Consider the following 25,689-nt stretch of genomic DNA (forward strand, 5'->3'; position numbering starts at 1 on the left):
AGGAGCCAGACTTCATCCCCGACTCCAACTGCAAGAATACTTCATCCGGACTCCTACGGGAGCCGGACTCCATCCCCGACTCCAACTGCAGGAAGACTTCATCCGGACTCCCACGGGAGCCATACTTCATCCCCGACTCCAACTGCAGGAAGATTTTATCCGGACTCCTACGGGAGCCGGACTTCGTCCCCGACTCCAACTGTAGGAATACTTCATTCGGACTCTTACGAGAGCCAGACTCCGTCTCCGACTCCAACTACAGGAAGACTTCATCCGGACTCCTACGGGAGCCAGACTTCGTCCCCGACTCCAACTACAGGAAGACTTCATCCGGACTCCTACGGGAGCCGGACTTCGTCTCTGACTCCAACTGCAGGAAGACTTCATCCGGACTCCTACGGGAGCCAGATTTCATCCCCGACTCCAACTATAGGAAGACTTCATCCGGACTCCTACGGGAGCCGGACTTCGTCCCCGACTCCAACTGTAGGAATACTTCATCCGGACTCCTACGGGAGCCGGACTCCATCCCCGACTCCAACTGCAGGAAGACTTCATCCGGACTCTTACGGGAGCCGGACTTCGTCCCCGACTCCAACTGCAGGAAGTCTTCATCCGGACTCCTACGGGAGCCGGACTTCCACCCAGAACTCCTGTTGCAGGTAGATCTCATCCGAGCTCCTATAAAGGCCGGACTCCGAACCTCTACCGCAAGCGGTCTACTTCAAATTTCTACTACGAAGGGCCCGCATCGGATTTTCATTGACTGGACTTCCTGGCAGGCCATAGTAATGGCCACGACTCTGCTCCACTTCCTGCGATGGATTCCGTGTGGCTCCATCACTCCCTGGCAGGCCACAGTAACGGCCACGACTCTGCTCCACTTTCTGCTGTGGATACCGTGCGGCTCCACCACTCCCTGGTAGGCCACAGTAATGGCCACAACTCTGCTCCACTTCCTGCGATGGATACCGCGCGGCTCCTCCACTCCCTGGCAAGTCACGACAATGGACGTCGCTCCACTCCCCGCAACAGGCTTCACGTGGCAGGTCACGGTGATGGCCACGATTCCACTCCACTACTCTTCATAACAAACTCCTCCTGGCCTCGAACGGCCCATTGCCAAACGGTTACAAACGTTGCTATCAGTCAACAGTGCCCTCCGCCTATAAAAAGGGGATCCCAGATACGTTATTCTCTAAGCTCTAATTTCTATCTCAAAACTCTACTAAAATTTTCGTTCGAGCACTCCATTCTTGTTGAGGCAGAGAACTGACTTGAGCGTCGGAGGGTCTTGCCGGAGCACCCCCAACTCCGGTTTAGACTTCCTTTGCAGGTCCCGACGGTGACCGCGACTCCCTCGACTCCAGCTTCTTCGATGCAGGCGGATTTTTGCACCAACATATGTATATATATATATTTGTGTGTGTTTGTATAATCATAGTATTTAATTCTGGCCATCGGATCTTCATTGGACCACCCAGATCTACCCAGAATTCACTGTTTAAGTCCTTCTGTCAATCAAAAATGATGCTGGCCATTCGATCACATACTTGATGGGTTTTCGACCGTTGGATCATGCTCAATCTCTCCTATTCACAGTCGGAATGAATACCAGCCATCAGATCGAAGTCCAGATCGATTTTCAGCCATCGGATGGCATTCAAATTTTCTTCTTCTCTTAATTTTCAATCGACAACGAACAACAGTCGTCCAATCTCGTTCGAGATTAATTTGGGCCGTTCGTTTGCGATAAACTTCTTTCATCCACCGTAGACCGCATCATGCACCATGAACCACTCCCATAGACTGCGCCCTTGGGATCTGTTGACCAAGTGGTCGATCCATCATGCATCGAAGATTATAAAATTTATTTTTTAGAATATTTTGGCTTGATTTTTGCTCCAATTTATGTTTGAAAAATTGAAAAAAATATGCATTAAATTGCTCAATAATTTTTTATCATTTTAGTGCTTAAAATTACTTAATTAAATTGACATCTATTTTTCATAAATATGCTCTAATTTCATATTTTTTTTAAAATTATTTATTTTTACAAGAAAATTTAATTTATTTATGAAATTAGATTTTTTAGAAGATGTTAGCACCATAAATTATCAAAAATATCTTTAATAAATATAAAAATATATCACTTATTACACCCTCCAACTTGAACTTTGCTCGTCTTCGAATAAAAAAAGAATTTAGAATTAAGTATCGTTTAACTTAAAGTTTTGAATTTCATCAATTATTTTAAAAAAGGATCACTCATATTCAGTAAAGCGTGAGCGGGGTATGTCATTGGGGTATTAATACTAATCAATGTGGGAGTTAAACTAAAAATACTAAACTTTTTCTGAACTTTTTCTAAATTACCTCTACCTTTATCTCCAAATCATTAACCTTCATATGGACAAGTATATTATTACTTCCGCCCTTCATTTATTAAAAAAATATCTTCACATTATCCACTTTTTGATGTGAACCATAATGCTTACTTAGGTGAAGGAGCCTAGTTACTCAGTGGGAGACCAATGTTTAGATTTTTTTTTTAATATTATACCGCTATTGATTGTCTTAATCCCTTAAGCTTTTTGTTTGATCCATGTAGCCAGTTTTCAGCCAATAACTTCCGAATCAGATGGCTTTAAGATATTAGGTATAGAATATCCTTCAAACCTACTTACTCGGATCAAACAAGCTAGGAGTTAAAACTAGCTTTACAACAAAAATTCTTTGCCCTTCATATCTTTTAACATGAAACTCAATACTTGCTTAGGTAAAGAGGTCCAATTACTCAGCATGAAGTACTTAAATTTTTTTTTTCATATATATATACATAAAGAAACGTATAGTTATCCTATATAAGTCCATAGAAAGTAAACTCTTCTTTAATACTGATAGAAAAATTTAAAAATACTAAAAAAAAACTGTTTAAGTTCTAAACTTAACTCTTTATTGAGTTTTCTTAATACTTGATCCTTCAATATCTTACAAACTCTCTGATCTGTACATCAATTTTCTTTTAAAAATACTTGGTTTAACTCGATTCTTAAGTGTACTCAGGTGCTTAAATGCTAAATACTAACTTACTTGAGGACTTAAAAATTTTTTATTCTCCCTCCCAACTTAATCGACATTGTCCTCAATAGAGTAAGAAAAATGAAAGGTGCATACAAAGAGAAAGAAAAAAGGAGAGATGTCACCTGATCCAGAAGTCTTTTCAAAATTGGTTCTCCTCCCAACTTAGCCAATATTATCTTCAAATCCCTACAAAAGATATGAAGCAAAACTTAATTAACCTAAACAAAATATAGAATAAAGCAAAAGCAAAAGCAAAAGCTGGAACTGGGTTGCCTCTCAGAAAGCGTTAAGTTTCAAGTCTTCAGCCAGACCACATTTATTGATAGGTGCTTCCACACAGAGTGGTCCATTATTCTTAAAAAAAATGAAGATCAGTTAAAACAAAGTAAAAAAAATTGGGTTGCCTCTTAAAAAGTGCTAATTTTAAGTTTTCAGTCAGACTGAACCCGTGATACAGAATCAATCAGAATAAATAGGCTCATGGAGAACCATGGCCTCCTCAATTTCAGTAGGCAACTCCAAGAATGGTTTCAATCATTATCTATTTACTTTAAAAGTAGCACCATTGCTTGGGTTTTTGATCTCTACAGCCCTACAAGAGAAAATTTCTTTTACTATAAAGGGCCCTGTCTATCTAGATCTAAGTTTTTCAAAAAATAAATGTAGCCTAGAGTTATACAAAAGAACTTTTTGATCAGATAAAAATAATTTTCTAAGGATTGCTCGATCATGAAATATCTTAGTTCGTTCTTTGTATATCTTAGCATTATCGTATGCCTCATTCCTGATTTTCTCAAGTTCATCAATTTGTAGCTTCCTATATTGTCCAGACTCATCTAGATCCATATTCAACTTTTTGATAGTGTACATAGCCCTATGTTCAAGTTCTACTGGCAAGTGACATGCTTTATCAAATACAAGCCTATAAGGAGACATTTCTAAGTTAGTTTTGAAGGCAGTACGATATGTCCAAAGAGCATCCATTAACTTCAATGACCAATCTTTTCTATTGGTGCTCATAGTTTTCTTTAGAATTTATTTGTTTTGTTGATTTAAAATTTTAACTTATCCACTAGTCTGGGGGTGATAGGGTGTGGCCAATTTATGGGTGATGTTGTATTTTTTTATTAGGGTTGTAAAGAATCGATTACAAAAATATGTTACCTGATCACTTATAATGGCTCTAGAGATTCCAAAATGAGAGAGGATGTTTTCTTTTAAAAATTTGATAATAATTTTGTTATCATTCGATCTACACAGCATAGCCTCTACCTATTTGGACACATAATCGATAGCCGCTAAGATATATTCATTCCCGAAAGAGTTTGAAAGTGGTCCCATAAAATCGATACCCCACACATCAAAAATCTTAACAACTAAGATTGAATTTAATGGCATCATGTCTCTTTTTGTGATCTATCCTACTTGTTGACATTTAGTGCAGCTTTTACGGTACTCATGTGCATCTTTAAACAAATTGGGCCAATGGAATCCACATTGGAGAACTTTTGTAGCAGTTTTTTTGGATCCAAAGTGACTACCACAGGCTTGATCATGACAAAAAGATAAAATACTTTTTGATCTCATAGTGCAGGACACATCTTTTAATGATTTGGTCAGGATATTGTTTAAACAAATATGGATCATCTCAAATAGATATTTTACTTGGGCAAAGAATTTGCATTTGTCCTGAGTGATCCAGTAAGAGGAAATCCTACAAATGGCTAAGTAATTGACAATATCAGCATACCATAGTTCTTTGGTCATAGACATGAGTTATTCATCAGGAAAAGACTCTTCTATTGATGGTTTGTTAGAGGGTGTATCAATCAATTAAGATAGATGATCAGCCACTACATTTTCGATTCCTTTCTTATCCCTGATTTCTAGATCAAATTCTTGAAAAAGTAAAATTCATCAGATCAAGCGTGCTTTTGCATCTTTCCTTGTTAAGAGATGTCTAATAGCTGAGTGATCAGTGTATACAATGACATCTGATCCAACCAAATAAGATCTAAACTTTTCAAGGGCAAAGACGACAGCTAAGAACTCTTTTTCAGTGGTTGAGTAGTTAAGCTGCACATCATTAAGGATCCTACTAATATAGTAAATGACTCGTGCCAGCTTATCAATTCTTTATTCTAAAATGGCTCCGATCGCATGATCTGATGCATCACACATGAGTTCGAAGGGTTGAGTCCAATCGGATGGGTGAATGATAGGTGCGGAAGTCAATGCCTTTTTAAGATACTCAAAAGAATCAAGGCACTCGAAAGTGAAATCAAATTTAACATTTTTGGCAAGAAGATTGGTCAATGATCGAGTTATTTTGCTAAAATTTTTGATGAACCTTCTATAGAAGCCAGTATGTCCTAGAAATGAGTGAATTTCTTTGACTGATTTGAGTGATGAAAGATTTGCAATCAAGTCTACTTTGGCTTTATCCACTTCAATTCTCTTCTTTGAGATAACATGATCAAGTACTATACCTTCTTTGACCATGAATTAATATTTTTCTTAATTAAGCACTAAGTATTTCTCCTTACACCTTTCTAAGACCAGTCTTAGGTGATATAGGCACTCGAAGAAGGTGGAGCCAAAAATAAAAAAATCATCCATGAATATTTCTAGAAATCTCTCGATCATGTCAGTAAAGATGCTGACCATGTACCTTTGAAAAGTAGATGGAGCATTACATAAATCAAAAGACATGTGTCTATAGGCAAAAGTTCCAAATGGACAGACAAATATGGTCTTCTCTTGGTCCTCTGGTGCAATAGGAATCTGGTTATAGTCGGAATATCCGTCAAAAAAATAATAGAACTCATGTCCGGCTAACCTTTACAATATCTGGTCAATGAATGGTAGAGAAAAATGGTCTTTTCTTGTGGCTGCATTTAGTTTTCTGTAATCAATACAGACTCTCCATCTAGTTTGGATTCTAGTCGGCACTAACTTATTTACTTCATTTTGAACCACTGTTATCTCTGACTTTGTAGGTGCTACTTGCATTGGGCTAACCCATGAACTATCTAAAATGAGCTAAATAATTCTATTGTATAGTAACTTAAGAATCTCTTTCTTCACTACATCCTTCATAGCTGGGTTAAGTCTCCTTTGGGTGTCTCTAATTGGCTTGGCTTCTTCTCTTAAATAAATTCGATGTTGGACAATTGAAGGGCTGATCCCTTTGATATCAGCCATGGTCCAGCCTATGGCTTCCTTATTCTCTCTGAGGATAGTTAAAAGTTTCTCCTCTTGGGTTTGATCTAGGTCTGATGTGATGATTACGGGTAGGATTTTTGATGGACCTAGATACACATATTTAAGGTGCTCAGGGAGTGTTTTGAGTTTTAGTTTTGGTGCTTCCTCAATCGATGGCTTGTGTATTGGTTCATCCATCCTTACATGTGATTCAACAGATGGTTGCTAAGAATGGTCTTCCTAAGATTACTGAAATATGATCTTTTGGATTAGACACTGGTTTAATCTCGAGGATCACAAAATCTATAGGGTAAATAAAATTACCGACTTTGATTAACACATCCTCCAAAACTCCTTTGGAGACCCTCACCGATCGATCTACCAATTGCAATGTGATTTCTGTAGGCTTTAATTTTTTTATCTCTAGTTTTTCATAGATCGAATAAGGTAAGATGTTCACACTAGCCTCTAAGTCTAACAAAGTCCTATCAATGATGGTTTCCCCAATGACACGAGATTGTCGGAGACCCTGGATCTTTGTACTTAACAAGCATGTGGCTCGACAGATATGAACTTACACTGGCCGCCAAGAAGACTTTTTTGGGGATGTTGGTGGTCTTCTTCTTTGTGCATAGATCTTTAAGGAATTTGGTGTATGTGGAAACTTGTTGGATCATGTCTAGTAGAGGAATATTTACTTTCACTTGTTTAAACATCTCTAAGATTTGATCCATATAGGTTGAATATCTGTTAGACCTAAGTCTATTTGGAAAAGAAGCTACAGGATTGATGGGTGATGTCTCAAATTACTTAAATCCTGAGGTAGATTCTACAAGTGGCTTGGGTGATTTGTTAATCTTTGTTGACTCCTTAGACTTATCTGGCTCCTTAAACTCAGTCTGATCGGTCACTTGCTAATGAAATAATTTAGACAATAGGTCATCTTGATCTTTAGGTGTACCAACATGATTGTCTACTTATTTTTCAGACCTTAAGGTGTGAATTGCATTTAATTAGTTGATCTGGGCTCCTTGTTGTGGTCCTTGATTATTTTGAGTCCTAAGATTAGCCTCGAATTAATTCGATAGTTTATCTTTTTTTCTTTCGCTCACAGTCATGGCTAATTGACCTAACTGCATCTCTAAACGGGCAATAGCTTGGGTGTTGGAAGTTAAAAGCTAGCCCGGGGTCTGCATGAAGTTGTTTAGTGTAGTGTTGGTGTTAGCAGTCGATTTTACTAGGATTTTTAGACTCTTTTCTAGCGAGTTAAGCCTTTGATCATTACTGAAATCTAGTAGATTATTTGATGATTGAGTGAATCTAGGGTTGGGCTGAGTGAAGACAAGTCTACTTGAGTTTGACCCTTATGACCAAAAAAAATTGGGATGGTTCCTCGATCCTGAATTGTACGTTGGTATGTAGGGGTTATTTGTGGGTCTTTGAAAGGCTGCGTTCATCTGTGCTACTTTGTTCTCAGTTGGACCCATTAAGAAAGGACATCCTTTCATTGTGTGGTCTGTGGCATTACACCCATTGCAAGTGGATGTTGCAACTTGGTTCACTTGGGTGTGTTCCTTCAGTTCTAGGACCTCTATCTTACGAATCAAAAATGCAAATTTAGTCTCTTCAGCTAGGGAAGGTTGAACTTGATATACACTCCCTCTTGAAGGTGTGAGTCTATCAGGTTCCCTAGTAATCTCCCATTGTAGGCTCTTTTCTGTTAGGTCCTCTAGAAATTGTCAGGCTTCTATAGGCTCTTTGTTCATGAATTGATCCTAACACATTAATTCTAACATAGTTCTAGAGTTTGGGTCTAGTCCTTCATAAATGATTTGGCACAGCCTCTAAGTTTCTATTCTATAGTATGGGCATTGACTCAAAAGGTTCTTAAAACGATCAAAGCACTTCCAAAAAGACTCATCGGGTAATTGATAAAATTGATTAATTTCATTCCTAAATTTGACAGTCTTATAGTGTGAAATTTTTTTTTTTAGAAACACTTTAACAAAACCCTCCTATGATGCTATGGATTGGTTAAGAAGATTGTATAACCACTTTTTGGTACTATTCTTGAGGCAAAGTTGATCAACCTAAGTTTTACAGTATCGTCAGTAAGCTGTTGAAGCCGCATCGTAGTGCATACTTCTTTAAATTCTCTCATAAAAATGTATGCATCCTCAATTTCAGTGAATTTGGAAAGTATGTTTATGATCTGGAGTTTAATTTCAAAATTGACATCAGTTTGTGGCAGTTGGATACATGAGGGTTGGGCTGACCCAACTGGGTAGCAAAGGTCCTTTAGTACCCGAGGTTCATGTTCGGGTTCACCCATGGTGGGTTAAGGTCTACTGGACTAGATGCAAAGTTTAAATCTATTCTCACAATCGATCAGATATCCTTGTTCAAGAGAAAATTTGAGAATTTTTTGTTATTTTTGTAATTTTTTTTCTTAATAGAAGAGGAAAGAGAGATAGATGAGAAGAGAATTCTAAAGATGAGAGCCTAAAAAGTCTTAAATCTAGAGATGATAGAGGAATATTTTAATTAGGGTTAATGGTTGTAGGTTAGTAATCAAGTTATGCAATCAATCTTAGCTAAGGGTAATCCTAGATCTAGACAGCTCCTAACTGCCAAGATTGTCTTTGAGCACTCCAGGTAAAAGACTAGCCACTCAACTGACCAAGTAAGTGCAAGGTTAGTGGGGGTCCCCCTGTTGCTTTCCTTAGACACCAACTGAGTTGGCCAGATAAGCGAATAGAACCAATTAAATAACCATCTTCCTTTAGGATGTAATTTCTGAACCACTTTTCTAGACACCAGTCAAACTGACTAACCCTAATCCAGTCTAACTCTTAGGATCCCTTGTTCTATTGAGCTCGAGAGTCCTTAGGGACCAACGTCTAATTGATTTTAGGTTAAGATTTAGGTCAATACAATATGCAGGATAATGGTTTGTAGGCCAAGAAAAGGTGATGAAATCTCCATCTTATCTTGTTTAGGATTTATGCCCTTAAGATATTTTATGGAATTATGTAATGCAAGAAGAAAAGGTAGCCAAATTTGATAATTAGCCAGGAGTAAATTGATTTGTTTGATTTTTTAGGTTTTGTGATTAAGTATTTAATTCTCTAATTAGATTATAAGGTGTTAATGTAGAGAATTTTTTTTTTGAAATAAAGTAAGTTTGACTAAGTAACTAAACAAGTTAGAAAGCAAATAAAAAGAAACTAAGAATAAGACTAAAAAATTAAAAAAAAAATAATTATGCCTAGATCCCTGACAATGGCATCAAAATTTGATCACTGTCGTAGGCGGTCAAGAATAAAAACTAACTCAAACTATATAGATAGGGTGAGTTAGGATCATTTCTATGGAGATCTAGGATGATTGTTTTTCTTTTTTGAAGAAGAAATAAAAGAGAATTGATTGTAGAAGAATTAAAGAAAGAATAAAATAGCAAGAATTCAATTGCAAATGTAAATTAATTTGTAAAAGAAAACAAGTTAGAGAGATAATCTAGGAATTCTGAATCCACCATGCAAATTAGATTTTTTTTTTTATGTTGCAATATTAATTCTTGTGATTAGGATATTAGTATCAGTAGATCACGGCTCATCCTATTAGAGTATAAACTATCTAAATTCAATTACAAGATATAAGGTTTATGAAGGGAAAGAAACTATTTCTTCTCTGATTGCCCAGGTTGCATCTAAAAATTTTTCGATTCATCTATATGATTAAGAATCAAATCCTTACCTAATTAGCAGTAGAACCAGAGATTAAATCTCAATTTATCTGGATTAAACCTTCATGGAGGCCTGGACATACAGACCCTCTACTTCGCATGCACGCTAGACGCTGCAGGAAAGCAGGATGAACTCCAAACCAATTGCCTTCACAAGCCAATCAAACAAGGGAGGAGATGTGCTGGTGTGAGATATGACACCTCACACCAGTAGATGGGATGCTCAAGAAGGATCCACGTCCAAGAAGATGAGGCGGCAACAAAAGGAGAGATGTAGGAGAATATTAAGGATCTCTCTCTTCACATGCCTCTCTCTCTTTCTTTTTTCTCTCAATCTGATTTATTTGCAATACATCCATAGGTAGAGATCCTCTCCATTTATAGATAATTCTCATGACCCAATGAGAGTAGGACTCTTAACTCAAATCTGATTTGAATTGGTCCAATACTCATGAAAGAAGGATTCCTACATGAGATAGAATTGCCATCATATGATATTCAACTTGCACCCACTCCCTCACCCACATGGGATGCCCCAAACCAGATCCATATCAGGTGTTGGTCAGCCCATATGGGAGGATATTTTCAGTGCAAGTAGGAATACTCATATCTCATCCAAAATAGATCCAATTTGAATCCAATTCGAAGCTGGTTCGAAATAATTTCGAAAGGCTGTCAATCTCAAACTCTTTAGAACTTTTGTATCAAGTCTAATTTGAATTTTGGACTCAATTTAAAATTAATTAATTTAGATCTAATCTAAAATTAATCAGTTCTTAAATCCAATCTTTCATATACTCTATAGATCATAGGTTAAAAATTATTCATCCTCAAGATTGAATCTGAACCTCATGTGTAGTGCTAACTAGACATAGTCAACTCTTCAATTCTATTTAATCCATAACTTAATTTTTAATCTAGCTAGCTTATATATGTTCAATCAAGTCAAGTACTTCTAAATTGAACATATAAATATAGACCAATTCCTTCTTACTTTGTCTGACTTGTGTGCGTGACTCCATAGGTTCAAACACTAAGTCGGTAGCACAGGAATCAATTTTTGCACTAATTGAGATACCATCTAGCAATGATTCTCGATATTCAGATAGATCGAATTATCACAAAAGAATATTTCAAAACCCATATACATAATTACCACATAATTCATCCTTGTGATCCTGAATGCTCTAGGATGGTCTCAGATTAACTGTCAATCGAGATTGCTTCATCCGCATTTTATTTCAACCTTTCAAATCTATCTCATGAATTACTCTGACCAAGACTTTGCTCAATTAAAATACAGTGATACATCAACTCTAATAATCTGGAGGGGTCAATCCCACCTTGATTCACACACAAACTTTGCAAGTACTTGACTATACCCAATAACCTTCCATCGCTGCATTAGAAATTCAGATTGTCCAGCACCAAAGCACAGTGAGTTGCTTGCAAGTCACTATAGTGATCTCAGATCTGAAGGACACTTATATCCATATATTTCATGAGCAGCTCTTGACAGCAAAATGCTCAACAAGTGAGTTACTTGTTCAATGATGATGTACCTCTACATCTCATCTATATGCCATACCAGTGTCACCATACTCTTTGATTAAGAGGACAACCAACCCATATGGCACACAATGATCTCTACTTGATAAACATCATCGTCCTGTAATGACGTATTATTTGGTCACGAACGTGTTTAAGAACTATACGATAAATTCTCTCTTTATCACACACTAGCATAGTTCTAAGGACTTCATCATAACATAAGAGTTCAAGAAAGATGTTACTTTATGATGAAAAATATCAGAATAATTTTTATTCAATAATCAATAATTTATATATAAAGATGAACTCTATCATCACATGATTGGTTTTAGGATACAATTCCCAACAACTCCTACTTGGACTAAAGCCAATCAGGATAGTATGTTATATCCATCTTCCATTCAAAGTCATCAAACTCTTTGATCTTGAGAGCTTTAGTGAAGGGGTTGGTTAGGTTCTCCTTTCCATCGATCTTCTGAAGTTCGACGTCACCACGATTTACGATCTCTCACACCAGGTGGTAACAGCACAAAATATGCTTGGGGCGATTGTGCGACTTGGGTTCTTTTGCCTAAGCTATGGTATTGGAGCTGTCACAGTATAGCAATATAGAGCCATCAATGGAAGGTGTAACTCTCAGCTTATTGATGAAGTTCCACAACCACACCGCTTTTTTTGCAACATTCGATGCAGCAATATATTCCACTTTGCAAACAGAATCGATCACAGTATGTTGCTTGAAACTCTTCCAGCAAATAATTTCTCTATTCAGAGTAAATACGTAGCCCGACATACTTCTGCTGTCATCACAATCTGACAAAAATTAAAATCACTATATTCCATAAGTTTCAGATCAGTGTCTCCATAGATCAACCATTAGTCTTTAGTATTTCTCAAATACTTAAGAATTACTTTTGAAATCTTTCAATGCTTCTCATCTGGATCAGACTGGTACAACTCACTACTCCTAGTGAATAGGCCACATCTGGTCTCATACATGTCATAGCGTACATGATAGATCCCACTGTCGAAGCATATGGTATTCTACTCATGCGCTCTTTCTCCTTAGGAGTTGTCAGATAATCCTTCTTGGAAAGAGTAATTTCATGGCCCATCGAAAGATAATCTTTCTTGAAATTATCTATGTTGAACCGCTTTAACAAGATATCAATGTACGTGAATTGGGATAGTCCAAGCAACCTTCTAGATCTATCCCTATAGATCTTCATCTCAAGGATGTTGGATGCTTCTCCCAAGTCCTTCATGGAGAATTGTGATGATAGTCACAGATTCACACTCTGCAAAGTCGGAATATCATTTTTTAGTAACAGTATGTCATCCACATACAGCACAAGAAAGATGACTACAGAATCAGAAGCTCACTTGTAGACGCAAAGCTCTTCTCCATTCCTAATGAAGCTATATATTTTGATCACCTTATTAAAACGCATGTTCCGACTCCTAGACACCTGCTTAAGTCCATAAATAGATCTTTTCAGCTTGCACACTTTCGACTCATTTGTGGATGTGAACCCTTCAGATTGTATCATATACACCTCTTCTTTCAGCTCTCTGTTAAGGAAAGCGATTTTGACATTCATCTGCTAGATCTCATAATCTAAGTATGCAACGATAGCAAGCATAATCCGAATGGACTTGAGCATTGCCACATGAGAGAATGTCTCATCATAGTCAATGCCATAATATTGACGGTAACCCTTGGCAACTAGACGAGCTTTATAGATCTCCACCTTTCCATTCGCTCCTCTTTTTCTTTTGAAAATCTATTTATATCCTATGGATTTTATTTCTTCGGGCGGATCAATCAGTATCAATACACCATTGATCTCCATGGACTCTATCTCGGACTTCATGGCCTCAAGCTATTTCTGGGAGTCGGACCTTTGTATGGCCTCCATATAGGTGATCGGATCCTCACCGTTCTCATCAAGTTCTATGGGGTCATCATCCCAGATTAGAAAATCATAGTATCTATCCGATTGATGCGGTACTCTATCAGATCTCCTTAATGGCACCTCTACTTGCTCCGAATTCGATTCACCAATCAAATCCAATTCTGTGTGTGTCGGTCCTCCCACCTCATGAACTTCATCAAGTTCAATTTTACAGGCATTAGCTCCTTCATCAAGAAACTTCTTTTTCAAAAAGACTGTCCGGCTGCTGACAAACATCTTTTGCTCTGCAGCGAGGTAGAAGTAGTATCCTTTAGTTCCCTTTGAGTACCCTATGAACAAGTATTTATCGAACTTCGGTCCAAGCTTATCTATCTTTAAATATTTGACATAAGCTGGACACCTCCAGACCTTAAGGTGTGAGAGTACCAGTTTACGTCCAGTCTATATCTCATATGGAGTTTTATCGACAGACTTGCTGGGCACCTTATTTAAAATGTAGCATCTAGGATATATCCCCAAAAGAAGATTGGCAGACTCGCAAAGCCCATCATGGATCGGATCATGTCTAACAAGGTTTGATTCCTCCTCTTGGATGCACCATTATGCTGTGGTGTTCCAAGAGGGGTCCACTGTGAGAGAATTCTATTCTCTTTTAGATATGTCAGGAACTCACTGGTGAGGTATTCATCTCTTTGGTCTGATCAAAGGATCTTAATACTCTTTTCAGTTTATTTCTCTACTTCAGCATGGAATCGTTTGAACATTTCAAATGATTCTGACTTATGCTTCATAAGATAGACATACCCATACCTTGATAGGTCGTCTGTAAATGTAATGAAGTAGTAGTATCCTCTTTTGGCACTTATGTTCATAGGCCCACATACATCAGTATGTATTAGACCTAGAACATTGCTGGCTCTTTCATCTTTTTCTTTAAAAGGTGTCTTAGCCATCTTACCAAATAGACAGAACTCACAGATAGGCAATAATTCACAATCATCTATCTCAAAGACATGTTCCTTGATCAACTTGTCAATCCTATTTTTATTCATATGATCAAGTCTATAATGCTAAAGGTAGGATTCATTGACATTACCTAATTTAGGATGTTTACTGGGTGTGTACATTACACTAACAGGCCGTGATATTATGTATATGCTATGTTTCAATTGTCCATGCATAATTGTAGTATCATTCATAATGATATCACAAAATTCATCCTTTATTATAAACTTGTAACCAAGTTTGGCCAAAAAATCTACAGAGATGATATTTATCAAAAAGGAGGGACAATAATGATAATCATTTAACATGCACTATTGGACTCGAAGACAAGCTGCAAAGTTTCTAAGGCCAGAACTGGAACAAGACTTTCATCTCTAACGTTAAGGAACCGCTTACCCTCTCGAAACTTTCTACTTACCTGCAGTTCCTACAATGAATTGCATATATTAATAGAACTTCCGGTATCCAATACCCAGGTAGAAGTATCACAATAGAAAAATTATAAGGAGTTATTATATAAGTACCTTGTGAAGCAACCGCTTGCTTCTTTCTCTTATTTTTAGGCCTATTTGGTCAAGGGTGGCTATATAAGCATGACAATTCTTTTTTCAATGATCCAGCTTTTTACAGAAGAAGCACTCTACCTGGCTCTTGTCAACTTTGATGGTTTGCTCTGCTTGAGATCGACGGTATGGGATTTCTGCTCCTTTTTCTTCTTTCCTCTCTTAGAGGATCGACACCCTACAGATGAATCTTCCATTAAATTCACTGACTCCTTTTGAAGCTGGTGATCATTCTCAAAAGTCTACAGTAATTCTAGCAAATCATGGTAGTTTACCGTAGGCTTTGTCATTCTGTAATAACTGAGAAATAGTAGGTAAGATTTCGGTAGCAAATTGAGGATAGCATCCTTGCCTAACTGTTCATGCAACGAAAATCCAAATTTGCTAAGGCATTCAATCTGCTCAATCATGTACAATACATGATCGATGATTGAAGCTTCCTCTCACATACGGGCATTGAACACTGCACAGGATATTTTGTGTCTTTCTGCTTCTCAAGGGTGCCGAAGGACTCATTCAACATTTGAATGATCTCCTCTGGTTGTACATCTTCGAACTTATGACTAAGTTTGTCGTTCATGGCTGCCCTCATCATGCAATATATAGTCGTGTGGTCATTGAGCCACTTCATGTAAGTATCTCTCACAGCATGAGGAACATTGGCTGCAGGTTCTTCAGGTGCCTGATCCGTAAGGACATACAAAATCCTCTCGTACTCTAAGATGATCTTCAACTTTCAATACCAGTTATCGAAGTTGGATCCGATGAGCCTGTCACTGTCCAACAGCATACGGAAGGATAGTGTGTTGGTCATAATTGAAAGAAAAAATATTAGCCTATTAGTATATGAATTATTTTTAATCCTGAAGATATGGACTTTAGTCTAAAGGTTCTCTCATTATTTTTATGAATTGGTAGCCTCTACCTCCAATTTGAGGAATTACACTAATTCTTTAGTGGGTATTAGAATCCACACTAACTGCATTCGGGCCCGAGTGTGGCTCGGCCAATCCTAGTGCATCCATGGGTAGGTTCATAACTAATTATTTCTCCAAACAACTTCTAGCAATGGTTTTGCCCCAGGCATCCCTTCAGCAGGTGTGTGGCACCTCCACTGAAAATCCTGATTAGGTCCAACCATTAACATGGCACACCAAGTGCATTCAACAAACGAATATCCAGATCCGAGTGTGGCTCGGCCAACCTGAGCATTAATTGAAGGTACATCATGATGGTTACATGATGAATGACAATTCTAATATGTGATAGATATCAGACGTGTGACACCTCCAATGCCTATTTAGAATATTGGACTCATCATCACATACCTTAATGGGAGGCAATGACCAAGTTATCTCATAACTTTATCACTTTATGGACCTAGTAATTTAGAGAATTTAATTTTATTGATCTGAGAATAACAGAAAAAATTGATTTTCAAGCTGCAAATCCTCCCACTGACTTCACCAAGTCATGTAAAGGATTAGACACAAGCTGGTCAAAAGATACCTAAATCAGTCACACTGATTCACCTTAATGGCATGGATCTGCACGAATCGATTAGTGTCCTAATCAAAATAAAATCTATCATGTTGGCCAGGTAAGTGAGATCAGTGGGAGGGATATACCCTTAACTCATCGTAGACGTATCTAGGTGAATAGCTCCTAATTAAAAACCACTTGATCGAATCTGCCAAACTTACCTTAGACACTAACTGGTTAATTAGTTTCGATTTGGTTCACCAAAAGATTTAGGCTCAACCACGGAGTCATGATCATGGTCTATTTATTAGGGTCAAACACATGGACTTGATCAAACTGCAACTATTGAGATTGATCTAGAGAAATACTGACCTGATCTAATTCAATACTTGATTAGATTTAATCAATTTCTCTACATGGTCCATATGTATTTCTAACCCTTGGTCTAACCCATTAGAAGGACCTGATTCATGCTAATCTTTTACCCATCATTTTATGTGGTGTCTTAATGATCTTCAATTCTCAAATCTAGGTCATTCAAAATTTAATTCATAATTAAGTATGTGAAATGTGTATTTCAGTTTGTAGAACTATTCTACAAAGATTTCAGATGAAGCATACCATATATTTTAACACATGAAAATAAATTTTTATAATATGTTTAACAATTAAACATACATAGGTATAATCTAAACTTCATACATACATCTCATGAATCATGACAACCTTTAGATCTATACCGTTTACATCATATGTAATATGCAATTCAGATCTAAAATAATTTTATATCTGAATTTTATCTTATTATAATAAATCATAAATCATTTAGGTCTAATTCAAATATATTTATGATTAAAATAATATATAAAAATTTGTTCATTTTTTTCTTCATAAAACTGAATTACAATGACACCCCTACACGTCATAAGAAAACTCATCGAATAGACAAAAGAGAGATTAATCTCTTCAATCTCCTATGATTGGATAGTCTGGTGATCTCATCAATCTGAGTACTAAGCTACAAAGATCTGATCTTCAATTCTCAAATCTAGGTCATTCAAAACTTAATTTATAATTATGTGTGTGAAATGTGTGTTTCAGTCTGTAGAACTATCTACAAAGATTTCAGGTGAAGCATACCATATGTTTCAACACATGAAAATAAATTTTCATAATATGTTTAACAATTAAACATACATAGGTATGATCTAAACTTCATACATACATCTCATGTATCATGACAACCTTTAGATCTATACCATTTACATCATATGTAACATGCAATTCAGATCTAAAATAATTTTATATCTAAATTTTATCTTATTATAATAAATTATAAATCACTTTAGATCTAATTTAAATATATTTATGATCAAAATAATACATAAAAATCTATTCATTTTTTTTCTTCATGAAATCGGATCACAATGACACCCCTACACGTCATAAGAGAACCCATCGAATAGACAAAAGAGAAATTAATCTCTTCAATCTCCTCTGATCGGATGGTCTGGTGATCTCATCAATCCAAGTACTAGGCTACAAAGATCTAAAATCTAATTTCATACATAATTCGTCAATATGTAATTATTGACAAAACTATTATGTCATAAACATATCCTTGATCTTATCAATTATATTCTTCATCTAATTTAATTAGTTTTAATGTATCATATACATTATATCAGATCTGAAATACATCTTATACTAATTATAAAATATCAATTTTAGATTTGATATCATATAGAAAATTAATTAGATGTAAATATGAATGCACAAGGAATAAATTTTTGATAAAATCTATTTTCATGCAGTGCTGAATTTCGATAGGATTCAAATCTAAATATCCATTAAAATGGATCCAATTTAGATCTAAAATAAATCCTACTTCAAAATAATAATATAAAAAAATTATTAAAATAAATTTAAAATAGATTTTAATTCATATTATTATTCCATCAGAAATTCAACAACAGCAGAATTCTGTTATAACAGACTTATAATAACTTCAATCAATCATTGATTAGGCACCTCTAATCCGATCAAAATCAGATAAAACATTTTATATAAATAGATTTAAATTATATTTAATATTTTAAAAAAAATCTTAATCACATCTTATGTAATTATTCTCAAAAAATTCTATTATATATGCATATATTTCAGACCTGCTCTGATACCAACTGAAGGGAAAAAAACTATTTCTCCTTTGATTGCCCAGGTTGCATCTAAAAATTTTTTTATTCATCTACATGATTAAGGATCAAATCCTTACCTGATTAGCTATAGAATCAGAGATCAAATCTTAATTTATCTAGATTAAACCTTCACAGAGGTCTGGATATGCAGACCCTCTACTTTGCTTGCATGCCAGACGTCGCAGGAAAGAAGGATGAACTCCAATCTAATTGCCTTCGCAAGCCAACCAAATGAGGAAGAAGATGTACTGGTGTGACACCTCACATAAAGAAGGATTCCATGCCCAAGAAGGATCCACGCTCAAGAAGAGGAGGTGGCAACAAAGGGAGAGATGTAGGAGAAGATTAAGGATCTCTCCCTTCATATGCCTCTCTCTCTTTCTCTCTTCTCTCAATCTGATTTGTTTACTATGCATCTATAGGTAAAGACCCTCTCTATTTATAGATGATTCTCATGACCCAGTGAGAGTAGGACTCTTAACTCAAATCTGATTTGAATTGATCCAATACTTATGAAAGAAGGATTCCCACATGAGATAGAATTGCCATCATATGCCATTCAACTTGCACCCACTCCCTCACCCACATGGGATGCCCCAAACCAGATCCATATCAGGTGTTGGTTATCCCACATAGGAGAGTATTCCAAGTGTAAGTAAGAATACTCATATCTCATCCAAAATAGGTCCAATTCGAATCCAATTTGAAGCTAGTTCGAAACAATTTCAAAAGACTGTCAATCCCAAACTCTTTAAAACTTTTGTACCAAGTCTAACTTAGATTTTAGATCCAATTTAAGACTAATTAATTTAGATCTAATATAAAATTAATCAGCTTTTAAATCTAATCTTTCATATGCTTCATGGATCATAGGTCAAAAACTGTTCATTCCCGTAATTGAACCTGAACATCATGTGTAGTGCTAGTTAGACATAGTCAACTCTTCAATCTCGTTTGATCCGTAACTTGATTCTCAATCAACCTAGCTTATATGTTCCATCAAATCAAGTACTTCTAAATTGGACATATAAATATAGATCAATTTCTTCTTACTTTATCTGACTTGTGTGCATGACTCCATAGGTTCAAACATTAAATTGATAGCACAGGAACCAATTCCTACACTAATTGAGATACCATCTAGCAATGGTTCTCGACGTCCAGATAGATCGAATTATCGTAAAAGAATATTTTAGAACCCATACACATGGTTACTGCATAATTCATCCTTTTGATCCTGAATGCTCTAGGATGGTCTCAGGTTAACTGTCAATCGAGATTGCTTCATCCGCATTGTATTTCAACCTTTCAAATCTATCTCATGGATTATCCTGGTCAAGGTTTTGCTAAATTGAAATATTGTGATACATCAACTCCAATAATCTGGAGGGGTCAATTCCATCTTGATCCACATACAGATTTTGCAAGTACTTGACTATACCCAATAGCCTCCCATCACTGCATTAGAAATCCAAATAGTCTGACACCAAAGCACAGTGAGTTGGTTGCAAGTCACTATAGTGATCTCAGGTCTGAAGGACACTTATACGCATGTATTTCGTGAGCAGCTCTTGACAGCAGAACGCTCAGCAGGTGAGTTACTTATTTAGTGATGATGTACCCTTATATCTCACCTGTATGCCATATCAGTGTCACCACACTCCTTAGTTAAGAGGACAACCAATCCATATGGCACACAATGATCTCCACTTGATAAACATCATCATCCTATAATAACATATCATTTGGTCACGAACGTGTTTAAGAACTATACGATAAATTTTCTCTTTATCGCACACTAGCATAGTTCTAAGGACTTCATCACAACACAAGAGTTCAAGGAAGATGTTACTTTGTGATGAAAAATGTCAGAATAACTTTTATTCAATAATCAACAATTTATATATAATGATGAACTCAATCATCACATGATTAATTTTAGGACACGATTTTCAATAGTTTAATCTAACATACTACAATCTATTTCTTCTAGGCATGTATCGTATCCAGAGACATGGCACGTCAGTGGATGGTTTAGGTCGTGTTGGCTAGATCAATACCTCAGAATAAAAAGATATGAAATAAAAGTATAATTTTATTGTATGAAAATTAAATACATAAAAAAAAATAAAAACTCATTTACAGGTTGTTGCCCAGCTATGCAACCCAAGAGGGGGGGTGAATTGGGTTTCTAAAAATTTTAGGCTTAATTAATTACTTATGATGAACAAAACAAAGACTTTAATTCAATATTAATTATCAAAAGTAGGAATGCAAGGATATAATAAAGAAATAAAGAGAAACAATAAAGCACACCACAAACACAAGGATTTATAGTGGTTCGGTGCCAACCTTGCACCTACATCCACTCCCCAAGCTCCTACTTGGGAATTTCAATCCACTATACTTGTATTCAACCCGAATACAAAACGTCGGAAACTCCGACACTAGCTATCCCAAGCTAGTCTACTTATTTTCCGGATACAAGTCAACCCAAAACACTCCGATTTCAGGTTCGAATCAACCTTTCCTTGTTTTGAAAATCCTCCAAAAACAAGAACAATTACTTACAAAGAGTAAAAAAATTTAGAGCACAAATTAATACAATAACAGCTCCTTAAATGAGCGAATATAACAATAAAAATACTTTACTCAAATGAAGAAACCCTTTTTAGATTTTTTCAAGGTGGATGAACGCTTGAATGAATGCTTGAGAAGAGGATGATCTTTGATTGAAGACTTCTTGAAGGCTTTGAAAGATCTCTTGATCAAGGTTGAACAATAGGCTTGAAAGATCCTCTCTTTGAATGCTCTTGCTTTTCTCTTTCACAATCTCTCTTGTATATTGTGGATCCTCTCTCCTTTTCTTTTGGGTATTTCGTTGATCTCAGGCTTTTTCGTGTAGATTTTGGATCCTTTTGTATATAGGTTTGATCTCTCCTTTTTGATCTGCAATTTCTTTCACCATTTGAAGTATTTTATAGCAATAAGAAACAAGAGAAAACAATTTAGGCAGATAAAGAGCCGTTAGAGTATTTTTAGGAAGCATAAAAGGTAATTAAAACGGGCAAAAAAATAGCCGTTGCTGACATTTTCCATCGCAGGGGTCGACTCATGAGTCGACTCATGCTTCAGGAGTCGACTCATGAGTCGACTTCTGTTGCAACAGCCAGAAAATGAGTTTCTGCAACTTTTGGCCTAAAACTGCAGGGGTCGACTCATGGGGGTCGACTCATGCCTGGGGGTCGACTCATGAGGGTCGACTCACAGGGTGTGCCAACAAAAAATCTGGATGCCAATCAGCTCATTGTGCCATGAGTTGACTCATGGGTCGACTCATGATTTTCAAACATGCATAACTTTCAAAATACAAGTCCAAAATCAATGAAATTTTTACCAATAGATTACAAATCACTTGTTCTACCAAATGATACTATCAAATCAGAATTTTAATAAAATTACGATTTTATCCTTGAAGACCATAAAGACTTTTTCAATTTAAAATATTTGTATCCCTTCAATCTGCTTTGTAATCATCAAAATCAATCTAGGAGCAACAATCTCCCCCTTTTTGATGATGACAAAATACTTGAACAAAAGTATTTATGTGAATGCATTAATTTCAAAAGAATGCATTATATATTTATATACTTGAAAAGAGTAAGATTCTTTTGGCATGTAATATAAATGATCATATACAAAAATAGTTTGTCCATCTTCTTAAAGATTTGAAGATATGCTCATTGGAATATGTGATTTTGGTGTTAGAGCAGAAAACTTGTTTTTGTTATCAGAGCAAGTTGTATTTTGAAAATTTGCTTATTTTCATTTGATTTTAGTTTTAGCATCAGAGCAAAAATTAATTATGTGCTTTAATTGCTTTTGATACAAAAAAATAATTATGTGTGCCAAAGCATGTTTAAGAGTTGATTTTGAAAGTGTATTAGCTCATTTTGAGTTTAAGATATATCAGAGCAAGAAAAATAAATTTTGCAATGTATCGGAGCAAGAAAAATAATTTTACAATGTATCAGAGAAAATTTTATAATGTATCAGAACAAATTTTATGATGTATCAGAGCAAGTTAAAAAAAATTTTAAGATGTATCAGAGTAAGTTGGAATTTTGAAGTATATCAGAGCATATTTAAATTTTTAAAGTAAATCAGAGCATATGTAAAGAAGTAATTTAAAAGTTACATAATTGCATTGTACTTAGCATTGTACTTTTGATATTGTTCTTTAAATTCTTCAATTAATTTCTCATAATTTGTAGTTTTGCTTTTGATGGGTTGCTTTTTCTTTAATTGCTCATAATTGAATTGCTTTTTGTTTAATTTCTGTTTGATGCCAAATTTCTCATAATTTAGGGTTTTGCTTTTAGGGTTTTGCTTTTGATGAGTTGCTTTTTGTTTAATTTCTCCCCATTTTTCTCATAATTTAGGATTTTGCTTTTAATGAGTTGCTTTTTGTTTAATTTCTTCCCCTTTTTGACATCATCAGACATGGTTAACTTCTCCTATTTCTGAAACATTCTTTAATTTCTCCCCCTTTAGAGTTTATCACAGATGTTTGCTCCCCCTTAATATAGCAATTATCAACAGCAAACAACAACAAAGAGAAGACAATATTTCAACAAGGAGAATATATATATAACCAAAATATGATCAACATCATTACAAAAGGTAGAAATATAAGTAAAAGATGATTCCATTAAAATCATAATTGTTTCAATACATAGTTCATATTATAATAATCAACCAGCTAATTGTCAATACATGGCCCCAAAATACAGATCCTAGAACAAGACACTAACACCTAGGATCTAATAATGATCAAGACAAGTCATGGATCGGAGTCATCAGATATGGTATGAGAAGCTGATGGATCAGAAGTGCGTCCTCTACCCCGTCTGCCTCTGGCACGAGCAGGAGAGCGAGATGAACTGGGAGGCTGAGTACGCTGAGATGCTAAGGACTGAACAGAAAGGGTGAGTCTAATGGAATCAAGTACGTTCAGTGCTCTGGAAACAGACTGTAGTAGAGCAGTGAACTAAGTGGTAGCATGCTCACTCGATCCTCGGATCTCTTTCCTCAGTAATTCATATCCACCTTCTAGTGCTCCTCTGAGCCTGCCAGCCTCTGCAGTGAGATCTGTGACCTCAATAGTTGACTCCTGTGGCTTGGGATGGGCCAATGCAAGGACTTGCCCCTGCAAGTCTAGAACTCTGCCAGTCAGTCTCCAGACTGTGTCCTCAAGCTGCTGGATCCGGATGGACTGATCTGATAACATCTGAAACACAGTGGAGATGTGGGGAGTAATGGTCTGATCAGAAGAGGTGGCTTCTGGTGCAAAAGAAGTACTACTCCACTGACTAGATAGCAGAGAAGCCACACGCTGTGATATATGCTCGATCTGATCGTCAGCCAGTCTGAACTCTGAATGAGGTGCTCTGCTCTTTGGCTGATACACTGGTGTGGGCATCCTAGTAAACTCTGAAGGGCCAGCCTCTGTATCAAGAATGAACTGGATATCTGGTGATGCTGCCCTGAAGTCATGGACAGGAGATGATGGACCTTCTTCTTCTACTCTGCTTTCAGTTCTGTCTTCAGCTCTATCTTCAGTTCTCTCTTCAGTTCTCTCCTCAGATCCCTTGATCCAACCACCATCAGTCTTTGTAAATCCCATTCGGTGCAGGCTGTGTTGGTTGAAAGTGTCCACATGAGATAGCTTGGTAGGTGCCTCCCCCTCACAACTAACTCCAAACCTCCTAAATACTCTAGTAAGGGCCATACCATAAGGCAAGTGTGCCTTGGATCTATTCAAAGTTTCTCTCATGGCCTCTATCATAAGTGCAGGGAGGTTCAGGGGGGTCTGAGTGATGACATGAAACATGATACATACATCTCTGCTGGAAAGTAGATCATGCCTACCACTCCTAGGAAAGAAGAGCTTTGTTACCATCTGATGCAGGATCCTCATCTCAATAGACAAAATCTTTGCTTCCAATTTGTTTAAACTCCCTGAATAAGTTTCTCCTAAAATAATTCTGATCCCCTCTTCTTTTACTGGGAGTTCCATATAAGAGTAACCTTCACTAGGCAATTGAAGTATTTCTCCCAATATCCTAGAATCCAAGCAGATATCAATTCCCTTGACTGTTGAAGTCACTGACCCATTTTCATAATGTAGGTTCTGGTAGAATTCTCTAACTAGGTCAACATAGGTGACTTCCTTAAGGGAGCAGTAGAGTTTCCATCCTTGATTTTTAATCTTACTTGCAAAAGTAAAGCCCTCTTTCTCAAAGAACCGAAAATCTATATTCTTCCCGGTTTCGACTTTTCTATTTGAAAGAGGATTCTTACTGGGGCTTAGAAAGGATTGAGAGGGACCTTGAGCAGATACTGAAGTGGGAGCAGTGGAAAACTGAGCATGCCTTTTCTTTCGGACAATTTCTTCAGGCTCACGGATTGACTTTCTTCTTTGGGGAAGTTTCATCTTCGGAGCCATATCCACTATAGTAGCAGGCAAGGAGACTTGAATTGAGTGGAGGAGGGATCACAAGAGAGTAAAGAAGGATTTTGGTGGAGAAAAGAAGTGGATTTTGGAAGATCGGTGAGGTGCTAGGGCACGTTCCAACCGCGCCAAGCAATGCGAGAAAGCACAAAAAATCTCTTTCTAAGGTGGCGATTTTTGGTGGAGAGGAGGAGGAAGAATTGCCTCGAAATAAATCCTTGGATTTGGAGCAAAAAGAGTTGGAGAAGACGGCTTTTGGAAGGAGGACGATGAGAAGAGTCGTCTCACGAACAGGGTTCCAGTTTAAAAACAATGAACCCGTGGGAAGTTGGTGGGATTTACAAGTTTGCCATTGAGTCGACTCATGGGGGTCGACTCATGAAGTTCAGAAATTCAGAAAAAAATACGAATAAATTCCAAAAAAATT

The sequence above is a fragment of the Elaeis guineensis genome, chromosome 1, assembly GCF_000442705.2.
Source record: "Elaeis guineensis isolate ETL-2024a chromosome 1, EG11, whole genome shotgun sequence".
NCBI lineage: Eukaryota > Viridiplantae > Streptophyta > Magnoliopsida > Arecales > Arecaceae > Elaeis > Elaeis guineensis.